This window comes from Parasteatoda tepidariorum, chromosome 8 (assembly GCF_982258835.1).
Source record: "Parasteatoda tepidariorum strain Cologne lab strain chromosome 8, Ptep-v5.0, whole genome shotgun sequence".
NCBI lineage: Eukaryota > Metazoa > Arthropoda > Arachnida > Araneae > Theridiidae > Parasteatoda > Parasteatoda tepidariorum.
Window position 1 is genome coordinate 110,686,836 of NC_141762.1, and position 25,642 is coordinate 110,712,477.

General features: G+C 28.9%; 1 protein-coding gene across 16 annotated transcripts in view; it reads right to left on the reverse strand.

The window, feature by feature from the left end:
• The window catches only part of LOC147806685 (uncharacterized), a 60,477-nt gene that overhangs the window by 29,721 nt on the left and 5,114 nt on the right, over positions 1-25,642 (reverse strand). For 9 of the 16 annotated variants that reach the window (XR_015428500.1, XR_015428499.1, XR_015428501.1 and 6 more), the window contains 2 exons: positions 21,626-21,709; positions 13,700-13,761 (listed from right to left, as the gene is read on the reverse strand). The gene's annotated coding sequence lies outside the window, so the exon portion shown is untranslated. The other 7 variants (XR_015428509.1, XR_015428505.1, XR_015428508.1 and 4 more) reach the window with 3 other exon arrangements.

A 25,642-nucleotide genomic window follows, 5' to 3' on the forward strand; every position in this document is an offset into this window, starting at 1 on the left:
ATTACGAAATCAGACACAAAAACGAACCGTCTCTGAATAAACTTTTTGAAAGATTTGAATTTCTGATACTTAAAATATAGGAGTGGCAGCAGCCTAGGAAATATGGTCTCAATAGTTTAGATCCTTTAAGTGTTAATTTAACTTTTAGTGTATTTCGCCATATATTGAAAAAAATTTAAGCATATTGAAGAATTTAACTTATAATTAATTATTAACTTAATTTTGCCAAAAATAATTCTATGCAAAAATTATTTTTAGTGACTACTTACTATTTTTTATTATTTTACTTAGTAGTAAAAAAATTTGAATTGCATGGTATACAATTTGAACATTATTTTGAAGACTGTATTTTTGCCTGGAAAAATAAAAAGTTTGAGCAAAATTGGTCAAATAATTTCTTGAGAAATTAAATTTAAAAAATACATCTTTTTCAAAATTAGATTTTTCAGAAACCATTCAAACGATTTCGCTAAAATTTTGCATTTAGAAATTTACAACTGCATTCTTTAAAAATGATCTAAAAACTTAAATACCTTACAATCCAATACTTTTTGGATTATTACTATTATACAAAAGTAATGTATGTATACTAAAAGTTTTATTTTGCATGGAACCTTCATAAAAAAAATTTATAATTATAAGTAAAAACTTTTTAATTTGCTTAAAAAGTTCTCAGACTGATGGCAAAAGGTAAAATTAACGTTAAGGGGTTTAAACTGAGGAAGGGTCTCTTGACCAGCCTATAGAGACTATATTTTCCAGAATACCGTTAGATCCTATATTCTGGGGATCTGAAATTCGAAACCATCAACAAAAAAAGTATGTTTATACAGAGAAAATACATTTATGTGTGTGACTTAAAATATCGTCTGCATTAATTAATCAGCATATTTTAGGTCACCCCCTTGAACCATTAGGATTGAGTCCCAAAAGGTGAAGATCCGATCATTAAATCAAAATCTATTCAGAGTGGTCCTTTTTACTTTGTGCACTATACATAAGGTATAAAAGATCAAAAGTCATTTGACAATTAGTGTTAAACTCACAAAGCAAAAGCACCAACAACAAAAAAAAAAAATAGATCACGATTCTTTTGATTTTTATTAAGCCCAACCAAAATCTTTTTTCAATAAACAAACTAGAGGCTGAGCCTATCTCATCTCTATTTCCAATATATGAATTTTAACCAATAGAATATAATTATGAGAGTGATATGAAGTTTTGTTTTGCACTGACAAACACTTTTGATTCCAAGTGTTTCAATTGAACTATATATAGCGCCTACTTTAGATTTCATACAGAAGGTAAGTAAATACAATATGAAATTTAATGACCAATATTATAATATGGGATTTATATATAGTATTATTACTTGATTTATTTTTCTGGTTTCTAATGTACAGTACACATAAGATTTAGACATTTCTTCTTTTACAAAATTAAAACAACGGTTTGCATATCTCCATATAATATTTCTATTTTGTGTGTATTAGTACACCTGAATTTCTATCTTAAATCTCAATCTCTATCTTTGAAATGCAAAAATTAATAAATAAAGTAAAATAAAATAATTTTTAAATATCCTTTTTTTGTACAATTCTAAAAGAAAATTAAAAAAAAAAAAAAAAAAAACACTATTTCAAGAGAAATTTAATGTTTCCTCAACTGGAACTGCTATTAAATCCTTCCCTACTCATACCCCACAAAGGCTTCTTCCTTTTGCTGACTGATGGAAAAATTCTTAGTTTCTAATGTCACAATAGAGCAAAGCATGGGCAGAAGAGGAGATGGAACAAGGTTTCTCATGAAGGACTTACTCAAGCTCACTTTTGAAGGTTGGAATCAGCTCAAGAAAACCGAAGCCAGATATAAATATGATTACTTAGAGCCTGGGATATATGTCAGATGAAGGTTTAAAAAGAAATTAGTATCAAATTTCTTCATCTATTCTTTTTGCATTGTAAATATTTTAATTTTTAAAGTTCAAATAAATATCAATGTGCAAATAAGTTTATATAATTATTTCTATGTCATTGTTCTAAGAACAATTTATGGAGTTATTCTAAAAACATTCTCAACAATTGTGATTCTAAAAACAATTTATGGAGTTATTAATGTACCCTTCCTATAAATGGAGAACCCTTGTAAGCAGACAATTTTTTCCCTTTGGACAATTTTGTCCCAAGAGTGTCCACTTAACCAAGATTTCCTTATATATCATAAATTAACTATACCTTGAAAAATTGAACAATTGCCAGAAGACAAGTTAACTCCTGGACCAAACATAGGTACAAATATGCCTTCATAGAAGACATTTTAAATGAAATTTGTGTTATATAGAAAGGAATCCACAAAAAACTCTTAAGCTTAGCTCGAGGGCAACTCTAATTCATAATTTGTCTATCACTAAAAATATCTTAAACCAGTAATGTGAACAGCTTTGAACCAGTCATTACCGGGACTAGGATTTGCCAATGGTTTTCCTCTCATTGTCATTTTCTTATTTTTTGTCACTTTACGATATTTAATATTTTTGAGTTTACTAAAAAATTACTGCATGCCAAAAACTTTTTACAATATAAAGTAAAAGTGGTTATTTTTAATAAAAAAAGAATTTAGAGGAATATAATTTTATATAAATTAATTTATATAAAATTAAGATTGAGACAAGGTACTTAGTTTTTTTAGCTGGATTACTAAGGAATGATTTGCTTTTGTTTTGAGAAGTAATAATTTTTACCATTCAACAGAGATTATTTTCTGCAAGTGTCTGAAATTAAGAAATAATAAATTTCTTTAAATGTTTCATACAATTTTTATAAATTAAAAGCAACTTTATCAAAGAAAAAGTGTTAATATTAAAAAAATTCCAAAATTTCAAATATTGCCTGGTATACAGTTTTTTTTTATATGATAAAATCAGGGTTGGGTTTTTGATGTCAAAAAGTGGTTTTTGACATGATGAGGGTATAATACCGGTTTAAACTGTCAAAAACCCGTCAAAAACTGAAGTTTGCCAAGAAAATATATAAACTTCAAAACTACCAACAGTTGCCATGCATTACATTGAAATTTAATTATACTATAGGTAATCAGCAGGTTTTAAAATATTTTTTAATTAAATTTAAGGTAAAATAACAGATTTAAAATCTCAGAAATTTATATTCAAATGCATGTGCAGAAAAATTTTGCACAAAAATTGTTTAAATATTTATATTTTGAAGAAAAAAAAAATTTTTTTTTTTTGATATTTAAGAAAATTAAAAGTTTATTACCATGCATTTTTGACATATAAGGAACATATAACTAATATTTATATTTATAAGGAGCTTACAAGTTATGTTGTATAAATACAAACTTGATACAAGTATATAAAAAAAATTCTTAATTTTAGACCGAATATCCTTATTATCCTGTATGTTAATTTGAATTTAAAAGTAGTTATATTTATGAATAATGATAAATATAATTCATATTGTTTATTATATTTATTTATAATTATTACACTTATCATTTTAAAACAATTTTTATCTCTTAATTTTTTTTTCTCCACTTGTATTAAGAATACAAATAATGTATATCTTGAAAGCAAGAAGTAATTATTCAACAGCTGAATATTTAGATATTCAACAAAACTATATAGTATTCAGCAAAATGAAATTTACAAGTATTTGGATAAGCTAAATTTTCAGCATAGTAAATGAATAGGCTGAATATACTGTAAATCGACACTAACTACTCTGTGTATTTAATAGAAAGCACTTAAATTTGTATTGTCTTATGTTAACTATGAATTTAAAAAAATTGAAGATTTAAAATTCAGAATTACTGATTTTTCTGAAAAACTAACAACCAATCACAAAAGTCAAACTAAACAGAAGAACATTACAGTCACTGATCCATGAAATATTTAAACAAATTATAATGGAAATTTTTTAATTATCCTAATCTAATACATAACTAGGGGGCTCCGCCCCCTGCTCGCTACGCTCGCCAACCCCCAGAACTGCTTCGCAGTTCCATTGCATATTGCTTCGCAATCTTATAAAGACATTTTAACAAATTTAAATTTTAAAATAAAAATGCCAGATATTGAAATCAATTACTTAATGAAATTTATACACTTCTCTGCCCCCCCCCCTTCACAATTTGATTATCTTTTCTTCATGTAGCTGAGAAATTTGGAGCTGTAGCAGAGAATATATCTCAATAAGATCACCAAATGTACCATTGCCAATTTTATTTAGAAATTTAATACAATCCCATTAACTTTGCAAGGTTCGCATGTTTTGGGTAAGCGTCATTTTTATGAGGATTTGTTTATTGTCATTGCGAAAAATAGAATCGCCGGAAATTGAATTATGTCAAAAATAAATGGCAGTAGTGTCCCTGAACTTTTGAAATGTATTCTTTGTATCAAAATTTGTTGTCCACACGTAACACCAGTTAAAACTACGCAAACCAAACTGTTCCGATGAAAATTTTCGACACAATGGCGTTTTCTTTCAATGTGAGTTTGTGAGGAGGTAAGTCACTCACAGAAAGACTATTTAAAAATTCAGAGGGATAAAGCGTTTGCTCGTGATCATTGTCTGTAAGCACCAAATCATAACTGATGTATAGTCTCTCTCTTCATCGGGCATCAATCTTTTAAAAGTTTGGATTTGATTTCTTCGTAATCTTCATTCATCGGAGGCAATATTGCTCGATTTGTTATCAGAAGTTTGAGCAATTTCTGGAATATAACGGTAAATTTCATCAATGATGGCTTTAAGATGACCAGAGGTATCATTGTCAATTTTGTGAAGAAATTCAGTAAATTTATGTTCACTTGGCAAGGCTCAAGTGTTTTGGGTGAGTATCATTTTAATGATTTGAGTCCATTTTGAATAAAATGTGTTATACCTAATTGTTAAATTTAAATGTATGGCTGTTAGCATTACCCGAGAAATACCGCGAGGAGGTCGCCATATCTCATTTCTCATGGGGAGTTTTGATTCTGGAAGGTCCCCTTGCCTACTTCCGATGGGTATTAAACATAAAACAAAATAGTTTTGTTCACAAAAGTTCTTTAAAAACTATATTTTTTGTAAAGACTCTCTGATCATTTTTTAAATGTCCTTGCTCATCTGTATCAGCAATAAAAAACTTTAAGCCATCAAATGATCGGGCTCGACTGGCAGCCACATACAACTGTCCATGTGCAAAAACTGGTTGCGGTAAGTAAATACCAACCTTATTAATTGATTGTCCTTGTGACTTGTTTATTGTCATAGCAAAAGCAAGAATCACCGGAAATTGAATTCTGTTTAAAATAAATGGTAGTAGTGTTCCAGAGCTTCTCAAATTTATTCTTGGAATCAAAATTCGCTGTCCAGATGAAGCACCTGTTAAAATTTCGCAATCTAAACAGTTCCGGTGCAACCTTTTTTGACATTCTCGTACCATTAATAAGTGCCTTTGAAGTTTTAAGGTTACGTATCAGTAAAACAATGGCATTTTCTTTCAATGTGAGTTTGTGAGGAGGTAAGCCACTCACTGAAAGGCTATTTAAAAATTCAGTGGGATAGAGAGTCTGTCGGGTTGGTAACCTCGTCACATTGTGTTAGTGATGTCAGGTTGGTAACCTCGTCACATTGTGGTAGTGATGTCGGGTTTTTAACCTCGTCACACTGTGGTAGTGACACCTATAGATAAAAACAAGAAACGCTTCCGAAACAACTTCTACTTACACTTCAGACGGGGATTCCCCGTAATATGTAAACACTCAAGTGAGCGATTTAACTGGGAAAAATAAAGATTTGATTACAAAAAGTTGTCTCTTGTTATTTGCAGTTTTTAAAGAATATTATTACTTTAAATATAGTAAGCCGCTACATTCTGGTGACCCGGAATTATTAACGAAAATGACGGACTCTGAACTATCGGCAACCAAAGATGAAATAGCACGAGTAAGTGTTAAAATACCCCCGTTTTGGGCGGAAAAACCCGAAATATGGTTTTACCAAGTTGAAGCACAGTTTTCGATTTGTGGAATAACTGCCGAGGAAACGAAATTTAATTATTTAGTTTCCCAATTAGAACCAAAATTTGTTGAAAGTTTGTGGGACATTATAAGTGACGAAAGCAAATCGAAATATACTGCTGCCAAAGAACGTCTTCTGAACACTTTTAAAGAGAGTGAAAATAAGCGTCTACAAAGACTGCTTACAGGCATTGATTTAGGAGACATAAAACCTAGTCAGCTTTTGCAAAAAATGCGAAATCTTGCTACTGATGGTATTTCAGATAAAGTACTTAAAACCCTATTTCTACAAAAAATGCCGGATTCTGTACGCAATATATTAATTGTTAGCGATGAAGACATTGAAAAACTGGCACTAATGGCCGATCGTATTGTTGAAATGCAACCAAAACAAGAACTATACAGCGCAAGTAGTATCGTATCTCCAGGAGCAGATGCTATTACTGAATTAAGACAACAAATTGCAGCTTTGGATAATAAACTGGAAAAATTGAGTGTCACTCGGAACTCTCGTTCTCCATCAAGAAATATGTATCGATCTTCTTCTGATCGCAGTAAGTCTCGCAAACGTTATAATCCAGGTGGCAAATACTGCTATTACCATTTTCGGTATCGTGAAAAATGCTTTCCTGATAAATGCAAAGGCCCTTGTGCATGGAAAAACAATCAATCGGAAAACCAAAATCAGCAGTAGAATTATCGGCAAGCTCTGCTGCTGAAAATAAAGAAAATTGCCGTAGATTCCGCTTATTTGTCACGGACAAAAAAACGGGTTTACGTTTTCTGGTTGACAGTGGAGCTGACGTAAGCCTTATTCCCTATACTTCCAAACACAAACTTATTAGTGACTATAAATTATATGCAGCAAATAATACCGAAATCGATACTTTTGGTACAGAAATTTTGATTCTTGACCTTGGTTTGCGCCGTGATTTTCAATTCCCATTTGTTGTCGCAAAAATAAGTAAAGCTATATTGGGAGCAGATTTCTTAAACAAGTTCAATTTATTGATTGATATAAAGCATGGAAGGTTAATTGATGGTGTAACGAACCTTGCAGTATATGGTAACATTGCATCCATCTCTATAAATGAAAGTGTAAATACAACAAACAGCTTGAATAAATATAATGACGTGTTTTCGATGTATCCCAGTATAACAAAACCGAATATTCTTATTTCTACCGTAAAACATAATGTGAAACATCATATAGTAACTAAAGGACAACCTGTAAATTGTAAAGCTAGACAATTAGACCCTAAACGGTTGGAAATAGCAAAGAGAGAATTCAAATATATGCTGGACAATAACATCATTAGTCCCTCTAGTTCAGAATGGGCAAGTCCATTACATATAGTAACAAAAAAAGACTGTTCCTTCCGCCCGTGTGGCGATTATAGAAGGCTAAATGATTTAACTGTACCTGATCGTTATCCCATACCTCGAATCCAAGATTTTCAACATATTTTAAGTCATAAAACTATATTCTCTAAAATTGACCTTTTTAAGGCTTATTTCCATATTCCTGTAGCGGACGAAGATAAAGAAAAAACTGCCATCATCACACCTTTTGGACTTTACCAATTTAATGTAATGAGTTTTGGACTAAAAAACGCCCCAGCAACTTTTCAAAGATTTATCAACGAAGTTTTTTATGGCTTAGACTTTGTGTTTCCATATTTGGATGATGTGTTGATCGCTTCTTCTTGCGAGGAAGAACATCGTTCACATTTTGAAACAGTTTTTCAACGTTTAGACAAATATGGTCTTCGAATTAATATTAGTAAATCAATTTTGGGAGTACCTGAGATAGACTTTTTAGGTTATCAGATATCTGCTGAGGGGTCAAAACCTCTACCTGAAAAAGTTAAAGCTATTGTAGAGTATCCCTTGCCTGAAACTATACATGAACTTCGTTCCTTCTTAGGAATGGTTAATTTCTATCGAAATTACATAAAGAATGCCGCAAAAACTCAAGTTCCTCTGCATGAACTTTTGAAGGGATCTACAAAAAAGGATCGACGCAAAGTACCGTGGACTGATGCAACCAAAGAAAGTTTTGAAAAATGTAAACAAGATATTGCTCAAGTAGCGTTAATGGCCTATCCCAATTCGGATTACCCTCTGGCACTTCTCACAGATGCTTCTGATTGGGCTATTGGATCAGTAATTCAGCAAGAAGAACCAAATGGTTGGAAACCTATTGCATTTTTTTCAAAAAAGCTTAATGGTGCCCAGAAAAATTACAGCGTCTACGACCGCGAACTTTTGGGTATATACTTATCTATTAAACATTTCAGACACTTACTTGAAGGTCGTGATTTTAAAATATATACCGACCACAAACCTTTAATATACGCATTTAAACAAAAGAATAATAAAGCCTCTCCAAGACAGCTAAGACATTTGCAATATATTTCACAGTTCTCTACTGACCTATGCCATATAAGTGGTCAAAACAATGTGGTTGCAGACAGGCTTTCTAGAATAGAAGACATCGATTCACCTGTTATTGATTTTGACCAGCTAGCAGATGCACAAATTAATGATGATGAACTGCAACAGTTAAAATTACATTCCAAATCATTAAAATTTAAACAACACCAGCTACCATCAGGAAAACTCTTATATTGCGAAATTTCTACTTCAGATATTAGACCATTTATACCTAAAAACTTTCGGATGAGAATGTTTAGTGCAATTCATGGATTAGCTCACCCTGGAATCCGCAGTACCGTAAAAGAAATGACTAAAAGATTCATTTGGCCAGAAATAAAAAAAGATGTTAGACAGTGGGCTCAAACATGCATTGACTGTCAGAAAAATAAAATCACAAAACATACAAAATCTGAATATGCACAATTTCAAGCACCGGATGAAAGATTTAGTGTAGTGCACATTGACTTAATTGGCCCTTATTCACCTTCTAACGGATATACCTACTGTTTGACGTGTATTGATAGGTTTACCTCTTGGATGGAAGTGGTACCGCTATCAAATATCACTGCTGAAAGTATCGCAAGAGGATTCTATGAAAATTGGATTACTCGATTTGGTGTTCCTTCTCGCGTTATTACTGACAAAGGAACTCAGTTCATTTCAGAACTATTTCGAAATTTGGCTTCATTATGTGGTGTAAAGATAAACCATACAACTTCTTACCATCCTCAAAGTAACGGAAAAATTGAGCGCTTACACCGCACATTAAAAACAGCTATAAGGTGTCATAACTCTCTCCGCTGGACAGAAACATTGCCAACAATTCTAATGGGTTTGCGAGCTGCAATGCACGATGACTGTAAGTATACAATAGCTGAAATGGCTTATGGTAAAACTATTAAGTTACCTGGCGAATTTTTTGAAGAATCTGAATTGCCAATATCTAATGATAATTTTGTTAATAATCTTCGAAATCAGATGGCACTCTTGGAGCCCTATCAATCCAAATTAAAATGTAAACAAAAAATCTTCATCCCGAAAGATTTGCATACTTGTTCGCATGTGTTCCTCCGGATCGACAAAGTAAAAAAACCACTTGAACCCCCATATGAAGGACCCTTTTTGGTATTACAAAGAAACGCAAAATACTTTCTAATTTCAATTAAAAACAAGCAAGTTAATGTCTCCATAGATAGACTAAAACCTGCGTATGTGTTGCAACCTGATGAAACTTTGCCTCCAACTTCAGAAAATGATCTTGCATCCGTTCCAGTGCCAAGTAAAGAAAAACAAGTAGAACAACAACCTGAGAAAAGAACACGTTGTGGAAGACGAGTTAGACTTCCTGTTCGATTTAAAGACTTTACTGACTCTTATTGAAATATTTACTTAAAATTTATGTTCAGTTCTTTATGCTTTCCATCTTTATTTACATAATTTGTATATAAAAATAAGAGTATTAATATGTATTCTACTCCTACCATGTTTTCAAAGTAACGTAACTTCGTTACTGGTAGGGGAGTGATGTCGGGTTGGTAACCTCGTCACATTGTGTTAGTGATGTCAGGTTGGTAACCTCGTCACATTGTGGTAGTGATGTCGGGTTTTTAACCTCGTCACACTGTGGTAGTGACACCTATAGATAAAAACAAGAAACGCTTCCGAAACAACTTCTACTTACACTTCAGACGGGGATTCCCCGTAATATGTAAACACTCAAGTGAGCGATTTAACTGGGAAAAATAAAGATTTGATTACAAAAAGTTGTCTCTTGTTATTTGCAGTTTTTAAAGAATATTATTACTTTAAATATAGTAAGCCGCTACAAGTCTGTTCATGTTCGTTGTCAGTAACCACTGAGTCACAACTGATGTAAGTTCTTTCTTCACCTGGCATCATTCTTAAAACTTGGTGATTAATCTCCTCGCAATCTTCATTCTTCGGAGCCAATATTGCTCGATTTGTTATCTCAGGAGTTTGAACAATTTCCGGAATATTACCGTAAATTTCATCAATGATAGAAGCAGAGCTGATCAGAAAGTTTGGTATCTCAATAAGATCATCAGGGGTACCATTGCCAATTTCCTTAAGAAATTTAATAAATTCACGTTCACTTGGCAAGGCTCGCATGTTTTGAGTTAGCGTCATTTTTATGATTTGAGACCAAAATGGCCAGGATTTCACACAGCTCTCAACTATTCCTGCGCGACCAGAACAGAGATCACCCATTGTTTGAAAAGATTGGACATATGAATTCACTCTGTTCAGATATACAGCTATTTCAATCATAATGTTCGCATCACATTTGACATTAGCTTGTTCACGCATTCTGTGTTCAACTGCTCTATCTACATCATGAAAGTAATTCTGAGCGTACTTTGGCTGACAACCTTCACTTGGTATAAGTGAACCAACACGATGGCAAAATGTGTCATGGATTTTAAAATGAAACATTCCACCGGTTACACTTTCATCTAAGTGTGTCTCAGAACTTATCATGGCAAATGCAGAATTATAGGAGCGAATATTGTCCAAATAATTTTGGGATCGTTTCTTTGCAGTATGGTCTAAAGATGTTACACCAGTAATCAAATTCTCAAAATATTGTGAATGCGACAATAAAGGAAGATCAACCTTGCCTTTCTGACAGCAAATACCATATTCATTGCTACTTCCTGTCTTCTCTAACATAAAATGCTTAGCATGACAAAAGTTACAAATAAAAGTCATAGATCCAATAGTAAAGGGGTCACAATCGTCATGAACAGTCAATGCAGGTTTGTAAAAATCTCGAATTTGTAAAGGTGGCGATTCCCTTCGGCGAGAAATGCTTTCCCGTTTAGAATTCCGCCATTCATTTCTTTGACGTCTGCCAGAGATATTTCGACGCCTGATAGCAGGCATTTTATTTAGGCAGCAGGCACTAAATAAATAAAAATAGAACTAAATAACTAAGATATCGTTTTAAATCTCGAATCAAAATAATTGTTTGTAGAAAGTTTGTTTTGGTTTGAATATTCGCACGTTTGTTTTGGTTTGAATATTCGCACGATGCCATTGCCATTCGATTGTAACGAAACAAAAAATTTATCATGAAACTAAAAATTTATCAAAGGAACTAAAGATATTGAATTCTTTTTTTAAGAAATTCAGTTCCGTTTTTTTTTATCCACTCTTATTTTTATTTATCAATCTATTAATTCAGAAATGCTTTAAATCAAACGATGCTTACGGAAACAATGCTTATGCGAACCACCCGAAAAATGATTTGCTGAATTCTCATTGGTTGAAACTAAATTATTAATTTTATTAATTAATTAAAGGAAATTTTCATAATTTAAGACCTTATTGCACATCTACATAACAATACCTTTAAAACGACACCTTATTTGTTTAATTCTGTTGCGTAGTTTGGGAGTTTTTAGCGAGACAAAATATTGCTAGCCTATTAATATAATGATTTTAAAAATTAGAACATGCATCACACTAAATAATCAAAATGAAAATGATGGAAGTAGAAATTTAATTCAAAATTCAATAGTCTAGTTCATTTGCTCCTTGCAGCATATGGTAGCACATAACTAGTTTTGAACATTTTTCCACCACCAAACAAAGTATGTTGAAAGCAGTTCACTAATCCCCCTCCCCCCAGTTTACTTTAGAAGAGCAAAAAATAGACAAAAATTCCCTGATTGTGAATGTTGCATGTGCCCAACCTGTTTAAAAGATTTTTCTTTAAAAGATGTCTAATGTACAAAACTGCTAATGTTTATCTCTAAAAATGTCTAATTTTTAGTATAATCTATACTAAATTTGGTTATAAATAAATTTCTTAATAATATCACGGCAGATTTTCAATAACACATGAAAATGAATACATAATATTACAAAAGATGTGAGTTTTCAAAAGTACAAGATTTTGGCTACTATTTAAAATATAAGTGTTTCTTCAAAATTTAAAATTTATTTTTTCTAGAACACATTTAGAAACACTATCCTTTATAAAAATATATAAATTTTATGCATTAATTAAATTTCACATATGAATATAGGATTTTGACAGTAAAGTTTTTGATGTGATGGTTTAAACCATGGATTAAACTGTCACATGTCAAAAACCTGCCAACCCTGGATAAAATCAAAAATTAAAATGAAATTATTTTTTACTAATAATGGAAAATGTGGAATAAAATAATTTTTAAAAAAAAGGATACTTATTATTTTTATTTTACAAAAAATAAACATTTTCAAAGCGTGTAGTTAAAAAAAAAATTTATAAAATAAAATTTGTAACAATTAGATAAAATAGGTATTATTTTAATTTTAAACCAACATACTAGTTTTGGCTCATAAAATTAATTAATAACTAAATTAATTAGTTTTGAAACTCACTAATTTCCATTTCACACATTTATTAAGTTTATCTTAATCTCATATTATCCAAGATGGTAAAAATTAATACAGTACAGAACCCGTTATCCGGAAATCAGAAAACCGGAAAATCAAAAAACCGGAACGAAATTCGATAAATTTTCCCCCCATTTTTAAATTTTTTTTTTTTTTTCCTCATAAGATTTTAGGATTTTTCTTTCTTTTTGGAAAGATGTTTAACTTACTATCATTTTGGAAATAATCATTAGTGTATTACTTCGTTTTTTCTTCTTTTTAAGATTATTTCCAAATATTATTTTTTTTAGTTGGGTTTAACAATAAAAAAAACGGCTTTTTGTAGCTATTCAGAAAACCGGAAAAATCAGTTATCCGGAATAGCGATGGTCCCGATCGTTCCGGATAATCGGTTCCCTACTGTACTGTGGTAGATTTATAGCTTAATTTATTTTCAATTAGTATGTCTTCTGTTTTAAATCACTAGAGAAATGGAAAAAATTAGAAATTTTCTCCCCTGCACAAAACTCCTCAGTGATCCAGTAGTTAAAAACAAGAATTTCATTTTTTTTCCCATCAGATATTTAAAGATGAATTTTAAATGTTTATATCCTTGTCAGCCTACTGTTTCTGAATTTCTTATTCGCCTCTGTGGATAATTTTATTCTTAATAAACAAAATCAACATATTTTAAAAAAGCACACCTTGAAGTTACAGTTTCCAGTACAAGGACAGAAATATGGTATGTCTGCTTTTCAAGAGAATAGTTAGACAATTAGAAAGCATCTTCAATTAATAAAATTAAGAAATTTTGCACAGATTAAAATAAAATATATGAGTAGTACGCACTTGACTTTTACTGCCAGTCGAACATGATGAATATCTCCTTCAATTTTCAAAACGTCTTTAAACTGTAAAAGAAAAAATTATTTTAATTATTTAAAGGTTTCACAAATTTTGGGGGAATATTTCTTCCTTAATACTATTTCTTTTGCTAATTACATGAAAAAAACTTTCGAACGCAAAGAAGACTACAGATTAAATCTTAAATAATTAATAAATGAATTAATTAAATAAAAAGTTTACTTTAATTTGAATATGATTTTAAACCAATCAGTTGGAAACAAAAGTTTCAAAAGAGTTTGTTATTATCGAAAAATGTACCTTACATTCTGGCACTGAAAAAATGTGCTATTTTTAACTCTGTCTTCTGCGTGAAAATTCAATCATTAGATCAAAAGTTATTATTGCATTAGCTTTGTGCATTCATTAGAAACCAGATAAAATACATTAAAAAAAATTGCTTATTTAAAAGAAATGCCAGATTCAGCTGCAATCATGACAAAGTCAAAATCTACGCTGTTAAAAATTTGGAGAACTTTACAGATTTGGTTATTAATCTCTGGAACTTAGTGAACTGGTAAATTTTAATGAAATTCGTTTTGGATAAGTTGATATAATACAGTCAAACCCCGCTATAGTGAACTCCCGGATATAGTGAATGAAATATTCGGCTCCGTGCCCTGCTATACCCGTATAATGTTATTTTTTGTGGATATAGTGAACCAAAAAAGTGATTAAGTTGGATAAAATGAACTTTTTCTGTCTTCGACTGATTTTTTTCTTCACTTTTTTGTAATAATTTTAAAATTTCTACTTCAAAATAAATACATATACCGATTTTTAAAGCTATCTGTTGAGGGGAAGGTAGCGGTAAGCATTTTTTTCTTGTTTGCTTCCTTTATCTTACTTTCCCATCCCTAAACAAATCAAGTAGATGTTTCCTACCCAGGCAGATGATGCACCTGTAAGGTGTCAGTGGGATCAATATGCATTTTCTGTCAGAGGGAAAGAGTAATTATTCATTATTGGTCAAAGGGTTGGACACTAATATGTGTTGATAAGGCCCTCATTTCAACTCCATTTTGCTCTCAGTTCAGTTAAAAAAAGCTTGCAAACAAGCGTCTCAAATTTAACTATGGCGAACAGTAAACGTAAAATGTTCTTCATTGATTATAAAATGGGCATAATCAGGATGTAATCAAGCTGATATTTGCAGGGAATATAAACTATCCAAATCTACACTTTGTAACATATGGAAAAATAGGCAATTAACAATTTCTGCTCATGAAAAAGAATTAAATGGCAGAAAAAAGTTGAGAAAAGCAGATCCCAAGGATGCTGAAAAAGCATTACTAAAGTGGTTCTGCATTCAAAGAAGCCGCAATCTTCCAGTATCTGGACAAATGTCGAGGAATTTGCTGAGCGATTTTATTAGACTGCTTTTATGTGCTCGAATGGCCAATTCCAAGATCTGAGTGGCCAATTCATCTGGCGTATAACTTCAATTTCGAGAAAATTGTGAGAGCAAACAGCTCTAAGTGAGTGTCTATTGTTGATCAAAGCAATCATAGAGTTTTAGATTTTACTCATATGCTGCACACTAGGTAATTTGCCTCTCTAAAGAACACAGAAAGATTTATAATTACTTAGTATAATGCCTGCCAAGATTATCAAACTTCCTCTGCTATAGCAGTTGATTTTTTTTAGTTTGTAGGTAGATAGCGAGTGCCTGGTTTGAATAATTCATAATTATATAAGAAAAGAACCAGGAATTTGATGCCTTAAAGTTCAATGTTAACCTTTACAGAATGTAATCGGGTGGCGATTTCATTTTAATGGAACTTGGGCAGCCATCAAGCTTACCTAGTTTAAACTTTAAAAAGAGGGGATATTTGTTGAATCAATTTTCCAGCCAGATATCAACTTAATAGTGTATTAAAATCTGGTCTGTTATAATGGAGATAGGCTACCAAATATGAAAATTCTCTTATTTTTGAACACTAGTGCATTTATCTTAAAATTTAAAGAAATGATTAAAGCAATTAACCTTTTAAAACTGACTAAAATGTAAACAAATATCATTTATCTAGCTTGAAAAATTTAGTTAAAAAGAAATTATTCAATGCCTCAAATCATAGTAATCATATTTTCAAGCAAACCTGTGATCCTTTTTGCAACTTTAGTGTTCTTTCCTTTGCTTTAAAAACTAATGAAATGGTACAAAAAAATTACAAAAACAAATTATAATGTGAGCACTACTTGAATTTAAAATGAATGTTTCAAAGACATCATGCAAAGAGAAAAACTTACCCCACAAGTAATTTCAGATTTCAAACTAAGAATATCTAAGGTTTCTAAATTAAATTTAATCTTCCTAATTGTTTAAGATCTTAGAATCTAACAAATAGAAAGCTAAAAATATAAACAAAGAATTCCAATTGAAAGAATAAACTCTAAATGGTGGTAAATTTATGGAAAGATATATTAAAGAGACAAGAATTTTTTTAATTAAAAGAAAAAAATTTTCTTAACAACAAAAGTAATAAAAAAATTGTAAGCATTTAAAAACATATTTAATAACAAATATTTTTTTTTAATTGTGTTTTACCAAAAGATTATAGAGATGTAAAAGATAATGGTAAGAACATATTGCTTTTATAATTAGATGAGGTTTATTTCTTAGTATGATTAGTTTTCAAATTAAATAGTTGTTTCGCAAAATAGCTGTAATGTTAATCAGGATTTTTTTTAATTCTTATTTATTATTAACTCAAATAAGAATTTAAAAATTCAGAAAGAAATAAGGTCAAGTATTTATTCTGCAACTTTGCAATAAATCTTTAGAATAATAGAAAAAGTGGGTTGGTAGATACATGAGCATTGATGAAACATATTATGCTGAAAAAATTTCATAGTACTTAGGTTCCTCCTTATGAAACTGTTGAATGTATTTAAAATTTGGTTACTTTTAATTTATCAAGAATTTATGGATTTTTATCTTTAGTGTGATACAAAACAAGAATTTTCTTTTATATTTAATAAATGACAAGACTTTTGTACTAATAATAATGTGCTCTAAGATTCATTTTTCTCAAAATTTCGTTTTGATATTTTCCTCCTTTATTAATTTGTTCCTTGCATTTGTTTTCTTCTCTTACGTACGATGATAAAGGTCACTATTCATTGCAATAATAGATTTGTTACAAAATGTTTTGCATTCGTTTAATTGCATCAAAATGAAAGGATATGATATTAGAAGCAATTTCCTTTTAGCACTGACAATAAACAATATTTATATTATCAGAATTGTGTTTATTACTTTAAAATTAAATTATTTGGCTGAAATTTGAGACAAGTACCTAAATTTTTATTCGCATTATGTTTAAAATAATATAACAGTAAAATAATGATAATAGCAAAAAAATTATTTGATTGACTTGATGTTTAAATTTTAACTGAAAAACATCTACATTATGGTAAACGAAAAAAAATTACATCACTGTAGAAAAGAATCTTGTATAAAGTTTCATCTGAAAGGTCCTGTATAGTCTTTGTAAAAACAAGATTTGTAAATGCTTAATATAGCTTTTTCTATTGCTTATTCATCAATATCCGAAATTTAACTTTAGCATCTCTTCAATTTTTGTATTTTCTTCTTTTAAAATGCCCCATTAAAATGTTCACATATTACACCTTTTATTGTAAACCTTTTTACAATGCTTGTAATGCACAATCTCAAATGAGCAAAATACAGGCAATGGTATAGGTTTGCTTTAAACAAAAATAAATGTTGTGATTACTTTCTGAAAATATTAACTGCAAGGTATCTGCTACATTTTAGATTTTCAAATTCATGACTAATTCCAAGAACTTTTCATGACTTAAGGAAGTTACTATTTTCTCCTGACAAAAACAGAACAATAAATTTAAAAAGCAATAAAATTAATAACATTAACAAATTAATAACATTAATTTAAATGATAGGTATAACCAAAACAGTTATACTCTGCATCTTCATATTTGCAGATTTTAAATTTAAGAAACATAAAAAAATAGTTGAAACAATAAAATAGCTGAAAAAAATGCAAAAGCAAATAATTTTTTTTTCTACAGAATTATAATCTAAAGATACTTTGCCTGTTCATTGGAAAGGAAAGAAATACTCCTGATTTTTCCATTCTAATTTCGGATTTAAAAAAAATTCGCCAATGACTGGCTTGATTCAACTAGAATTTTAAATTGACAAAATAAAAATAATAAAAAAAATTCTGAAATCACAGAAGTTTAAAAGATAATTCACTCTAGAAATGATGTTTTTTCTTTAATTTTTTGAAAGAACACCATAATTTTTAAAGAACATGATTAAAACATGTTATATTTTAATAAAACATGACTGTGAGTGGAAATTCTTTTACAAATTCAGATATTCAGAACACCATGAAATTTGGGGGAGGGGAACAGACTACACATCAACAGTTAGAGGCCACAGGTTGTGCAACCCTAAGTCAGAACATCATATTCTTAATAAGTTACTGTCAGCACCTTCATTCTTTAAAAGAAAGAAATGCCAACAAATTATAGACTTGATTTGAAAAAACAGATTCTAAAGCAAAAATGTATAAAGGTTTGAAGATATATTAATATCCTACTAAAAGTAGAATGCTTTCTTCTACTCTTAAAATATTTTGTGAACTGAGAATTAATAACACGGATTTGCAAATTTTACAACTAAGACCAACACCTTGACATAAATTTAAATTTATAATAAAACAGAAACTTTTTTGTGATGCATATTTTTTTTAATAAAATAAGGAATGTTTTATTATTATTAAAAGTTTTGAGTTAGAGGTTCTAAATTATGCCAGAGAACATTACCTAAACAAATCAAACCATAACCATAAACAGCAAATATGAAAGAATATTTAGAAGAAACAACAAAAAAAAAACTTTGATTGATGAACTTTTGACTTTTCGGAACATATGACTTAAATATCTCTTAAAAAAATTAAAAGTTAAATTGAAAGAAAAACTTTCGGAAAATAAAACACTGAAATGAAATATAAATATTCACTTATTGTTCTGAACAAATAATTCTTTTATTAATATAGTGATAATCAAATATTGTTCTCATTAAGTTTTAAGAACTACAAAAATACCTTTGAAAAATAATTTTATCCATTAAGAAAAAAAGCTGAACAAATTCATAATAGCAACCATGCTATGTCATATCTACTTACAAAATATATGACTGTAGAAGAAGCAAAATATTTGCAAACCAGTAAAACAGTATCCTTCTTTTTAATCAGTAATTTATGAACATGGGTGCAATATAATATATTTATTATATTGGTACTTTTAGATTGTAAAAATAAATCAATGCTTTAAGCCTTTGGTGTGCTTTTAAATGTTTTATTCTAATTTAGCTAGTATCAATATGTTTTTCAAACATTCAATGTCATTCTTTTAACAGAAATAGTCAAAAGAGTTTGTAATTACTTAGGACAAAAAAACTCTTTCATCTACTTTCCAATGCTCATGAACCACAAATAAGATTATATTTCAAAATCCTAAAACAATAATTCAACACTAATGGTTAAGAAAAGATAGTGAATCAAATGCAACTAACAATTTAAATTGTGGTAAAACCATGTTACTCACAATTCTGTTTATAAATTATGATATAAATTAATAGTTATTTTTAAAAAAATAAATAAAAGAAACAAAGTGTTTTTACCCCACTCTTTATTTTAAAAAAAAATCAGAGCTTTTGCTTGGTATATTTTCATGTTTATCTTATAAGAATTGGTAAAAATAAATGTAAATTTAGTACTAAGGAAATGATACCAACTTCATTTCAAGTAAAAGAAATGGATATAAAATAACAGCAACAGAACTGAAACTCATAACTTAAACGACTGTATATAATACCTGTGGTAGGTACTAAAAGCTGAATATGTTAGTTAAACAAAATGGCAATACTGCTTTTTGTTAGCAAACATAATCCTTAAGAAACTTGTTTTACTTTATTAATAAGTTTAAAGATGCAAACACTTCATTCTCATAAACATATCTATCATCATAAACTATTTATTTTATAGTTTCAAAACAACTATCTTCATTCAGAAACAATAAAAGACTTACAAAATATAAAGAAATTACAAACAACCTTCCTAAAATACAGAAGTTTGAATTATGTTTGTAAATAACATTTTTGGTAGGACAAAAAAATTTATAATTTTTTTTTACATAATTCATTTAACAATTAGAGAGAAGTCAATTTAACTAGTTTCTTTCATAGATAAATTGTTTTACAAAACCTTAAATTAAGTGATTTTAAAATTGATTGGAGGATTTAAAAATTATTACCCATTTAAAATAGAAATTCTGTTATTTGCAAATAACTCAAGAGCATCAATTTACATATTTTATTTTTTATTCCATAGCAATATGTGAAAAATTTAACGGCTTTTTGCCTTCCTGCGGAATAATTTAAGTGTAATACTGAAACCTTATATTTTAAATACATTGTATCAGATTAAACTTTTCCTAAAAACTCTGGATTGATGTATTCTCCCTACAAGCCTGTTGCTACAATTTCTTTAATCATTCTGCGGTATATCTCATCCTCTTAACCTTGAACAAAAGGCATTAAATATTTATTTAAAAAAATTAAACACACAACCACAAAAACAGCAATATTACAAAATGATAATTTACTTTTAAAAGAAATAAAAGAAACCAAAAACAAGAAAGAAACAAAAACCTCAAGCACCAATCTAGGATTTTATTTGAAAGTCAGGTCTTAAGATAAATGCACAATTCTTTAAGGAACAATTTCAAATAAATTTAAAAACTTCCCAATAATCCTATTAGAAATGTAACAATTGAAAATTCAATCACATAATCAATGCAACTCCACAACAATAAATTTTTTTTCTATGTTCAATTTCCAAACAGGAAAAAAGAAAGTTGCAAGTAAAAATGGCACAGGGGAATAAATTTCAGAACAAAACAAGTTTACTGAAAAATACCACGATTTCACTTCATTGTATTGGTGGCTTTTTCGAGCAAAGACTGAAAAAAATAGAAAGTGAAATAAAAGGGTTTATTTTAATTGCTAGCACCTGATCAGGCCTTAGCAGGGGTGATTGTGAGCCCAAGTTAAAATTCCGGAAAATTTCTTGAATAATAATAATTAAAAAAAAGCGCATTTTAAATTTAAAAAAATTTAAACAAAGTTTTTTTTTCCTTTCTCTTAATATTTCTTAGTTTATTTAAAATATATTTAAAATTTTACACATACCTATAGTGACCTGGAGAAGTAATCAAAATTTACAAATATGTCTTTCTTTCTTGAGTTTATGATTATAACAACTATTTATTGATAAAAAAATGAATATTAATCATGAATATAAGCTTATAAAGTATCTCTCTGGCTCTCCCTTACAAACAAATAAAATAAACTGTGTTTTTAAGTTCCACCTTTGAAAATTTGATTTCCGGAAACTTCTGTGATCAATGATTTTTTGAAACATCTGAACCTTCGATCTCCGGAAACTTCGGGATCACTGTTAGCGAAAATTCCGGAAATCCGGATTTTTTCCGGAGCACAATCAGCCCTGTTATTCTGACATCAACAGTTTCTTCAAGTAAAAGTGGGACTGGCTCAACTCTTCCTTAATTATTCAGCTATAGCATGCTTATTAATAAATAAAGAAGAACCCAAAATATTTACAGCAATTGTAACAATTAGAAAAGGAAAAATCTTAGTTTCAAAATAATAAGTATCCATCTAATTCAAGACTGAAAATTTCGACTGAAAAAATGACAATCAATTCATGAATAAAAATATGATTCATAAATTTTCTAATTTAAATGAATAATGATAAAATACGGTCATTATGCAAGCAATGCAATTTTAATCAATATTACTTTTTTGAATATAGAGCATCTTCTTCAGATATTTTCACAAACTCATTCTTAGGAGTTTCATATCTTTTTCTTCTGCTGCATCAGCTAAAACAAAATAAACGAATGTTTCAATTTCAGCAAAACTAAGGCCTAATTAAACTTTGACTGTATTATTAAGCAACTTATTTAAAGCAAAAGGTCCTTAAAATTAGATTACTAGGATAATAAAAGGAGTAATAAAAATTTAATTTGCAGTAAGTAAAGATAATAGCATTAACAATAACTACACTAGTCAGTGAAAGTAATTTGAAGAGCACATTTATGAAGGCCTAAGGAAAAGTGTCAAGCTATGGTTATATAAAAGAGAAAAATTATTTAAGAGGAAAAGAATAAATTTCAAACTAATTTACTTTCAATAAATATTTTAGTTAAGATATATAAGATATATTTATTTCCCGTTGTGATATAAAGCATTATCATAATTAATAAGCATTATAAACTGTCAAAAACCTGTGGCAAGTTCTTTTTTGTCAGTGGGTAAATTTTATTAGATATTAAATCATGCACAATACTTTTATTATACACATGATGATTTACAATATATATCAGCTATAAAAAAATAGCCAAAATTATTGAAATAGTTGTTTTTTCTAGAAACATGGTACTCTTAATACTTTAAAATCAACATTAATCAATAATAAATCAAAATAAAAAAAAACTAACTGCTCATTACATTTTAACCATAACTGAAATTTTTTTAAAAAAATGTTCTAAATAAATATTCTCAATATTTTTATAACTAAAAAAAACTACAGGTTTGATTTAAATTACTTCAAAGTATTATGCAAAAATAATAGTTAAAGTGTACAGTGAAAATATTTGACATAGTTACATAGCTATTAGTAGCTGTTTCTTTTAAAAACAAAATCACAAAGACATTTTTTCAAAAATTTAAAATTATAGTACAAAAATAAAACTGTTACACTCTGCATCTTAATATTTATAGATTTTGAAATTAAAAAAATAGTAAAGAAAGAGTTGAAGCAATATAATAACTGCAAAAAAATCCAAAAGCAATTTCTTTCTTTTTTTTTCTGCAGATACTTTTCTTGTTCATTGGAAAGGAAAGAAATACTCCTGATTTTTCTGCTCTCGTTTCGGAATAAAAAATAATAACAAAAATTCTGCAATCAGAAGTTTAAAAGATAATTTCCTCTAGAAAAGTTTTTTTCTTTCATTTTCTGAAAGAACACCATAATTTTTAAAGAACACAGATAAAAATATTTTACATTTTAATCAAATATGTGAGCGGGGATGTTGTTATAAATTCAGACATTCGGAACACCATGAAATTCGGGGGAGGAGGTAAATTCCATCTTAAAAATTAGATTTTTTGGTAACTTAAATCACACACAATAGCAACTTAATAGATTTAAGATAAGAAATTAAAAAACATTTTCCACTGACATTGGTCGTGAACAAGGCGATGATGATTGTTAAGAATCGAAAATTTTGTGATCGATAGCATGATGGAGGCAATTTGGACAGCATTGCGCATGCATTCACCTCCTAGACAATCTGGAACCCTTCAATTTTAAGCTGGGTGGGCTTCAAGGTGCCAACAGAGATATGCATCAAAATTATTAAATAGAAACTGTAATACTTAGTATTTTCCTTCTTAAATGATTAAAACAGGGTTGCCACAGAAAAAAATGAACAAAATAGTTGCTTTTAGTAGCCTAAAACATGAAAATAGTTGCCTAAATAAGAGCAAAAATTCAGCAAAAATAAGACTAAAATTTTATTAAATGACTTAATTGTCATATTCCATGATACATTTAGTCAAGTTGGTGGCAAATACGATAATCTTTATGTCAACGTTAGTGTTCTAGCACTAAATTTTTATATAAAAAAATTTGCATATTTGCAGAAAATTAAATACTTTTAATTACTAGATTTCATTCAAAAAAAACTTTTTCATTAAAAAAAACCACACACACTTTTTCTAAGAAATTTCATATATATATATATATATATATATATATATATATATATATATATATATATATATATATATATATATATATATATATATATATATTGTGAAAAGTGATTACTCAAATTCAAAAATCATACACTGTATTAAAAATTGGGATCTTTCAAATCATGCAGAATTTCTTAACAATAACCGTTCAAAAGGCAATCGAGAAATGAAATAGACTTAGAATCTATGCAAATTGAACGCATTAAAAAGTGATGACTCAAATTTGCAATCGAAAACTTTTTATTTTTTAATGTTTTAATTATTTATTTAATTTTTTTTAATTTTATTATTTTTATTTCACATTTCCTAAGAAAAAAAACTCAGCGTCTTCAGAAGATTTTGCAGGCTGCAGGTTTTCAACCCAATTATGCTAAAAACATTGCTAGGAGTACAGAAAAGTCTCCTAATAGTCTCCTTTTCCTGAAAATAGTTGCTTTTTTTAGTCTTTTCAGACAAAAATTTTTTTTTTTAATTCAATTTCTGAATTTTTTTATAAATTACATATAGATTGTTTAAATCAATTATTATATAGTAAAAACCATTTTAATTTTTAACATGTTTTAATTACTAAGAGCTTGTTAAAATTATCAAATAATACAATCACTTGCAAACATAAATTTATTATTTTTTTTGCTTTCATTGCAATAGAAGAAAATTTATTTATCTGTACTAATCCAATACTTTCAAAATTATATTTTTTTGTGTGGAAAAAAAGTATTTCTGCCTTAATATTTAGGTACCTTTATTAACAATGACTATTTCCAAAATAATTAACACTTTAGAGGACTAAACTCTAGTCAATAAGTTATAAGATTTTTCCACATGCCTACTCAAAAAGCTCCGTAAAACATTTCATGAAAAGATGATCTGTTTGTAAAATATTATAGATTTATTTATACTTTCGATTGGTATTAAAAAATATGCTCCAGTCTCTTCAGCAGTTGAACTTTTTATTCAACTTTCTTGAAATGTTAAAATACACAATATACTTAGGGAATTATTCATGAGTGCTTTCACTCGCCCTATTAGTGAGGTGTGAATAAGACTTTCTGTTGTGTTGTAATCCATACTGAGTAAGAAGTTCAATAATCCAGACAATCCATTTTGTTCTAAAAACCTCATCACAAAGCTGCAAATAAAATTATATTTAAAACTAAATGATAATTTAGAAAAAAATTAGTTTTTCTAAGCAATTTAATAAACATAAATCATTATCAGATTATATTAGCATTATTATCAGATTGTATTACCATTATTATGAGATTATAAAAGAATATTACAATAGTGAATATTGAAAGAAAAAAATTTAATTAATGAAAGTTTGAACAATTAAAAGGTAGTTGATAACAGTATTATCTAATGATCCTTCATAATTCATATTTTTGGAATTCTTGATAAATGCTATAAAAAAATCTGATGAATAACAGTTGATGAAGGCAGGATAAAAAAAAAATACAAGTAGTTTCATTGTTTGATGAAATTTGAAAAATTATTTTTCAAATTCCATTCTTCTTATAAATTCTCTGTTAACTCAACAAGTTACGTCTTTAATCTTGCATTCTTTGTTAATAATTTGTCAGGTTTTGATTACAATCTTCCTTTCTCCGAACTAAATACTATTACTTTCCAACCACAAAAGCCTAACCCATCTCAACCTCTATTTTTCAATTAATTTCTTATAAGAATTCTATATGTACAAATTTATTAAGGATGGTGGTAGCAAAACAACTTGTTTCATATTATATACATGGACTTTGCCTTACTTACCTTAATTTATCTCAAGTAATCATAATTTTCAGAATTCACACACATTCTGGCTAATCAAGCTTTTACTATGTATTTATTGTATTCACAAAAAACATTTTCATTTGGGAACAAATTATAAATCATAAGAATAAAAAATGTAATGAAATGAATTTAAATCCACGTTGGAGCAATTTAAGAATGTGCTACAACCCATAAATTTTCAAAATTAGAACAAAATTACTAAAGAG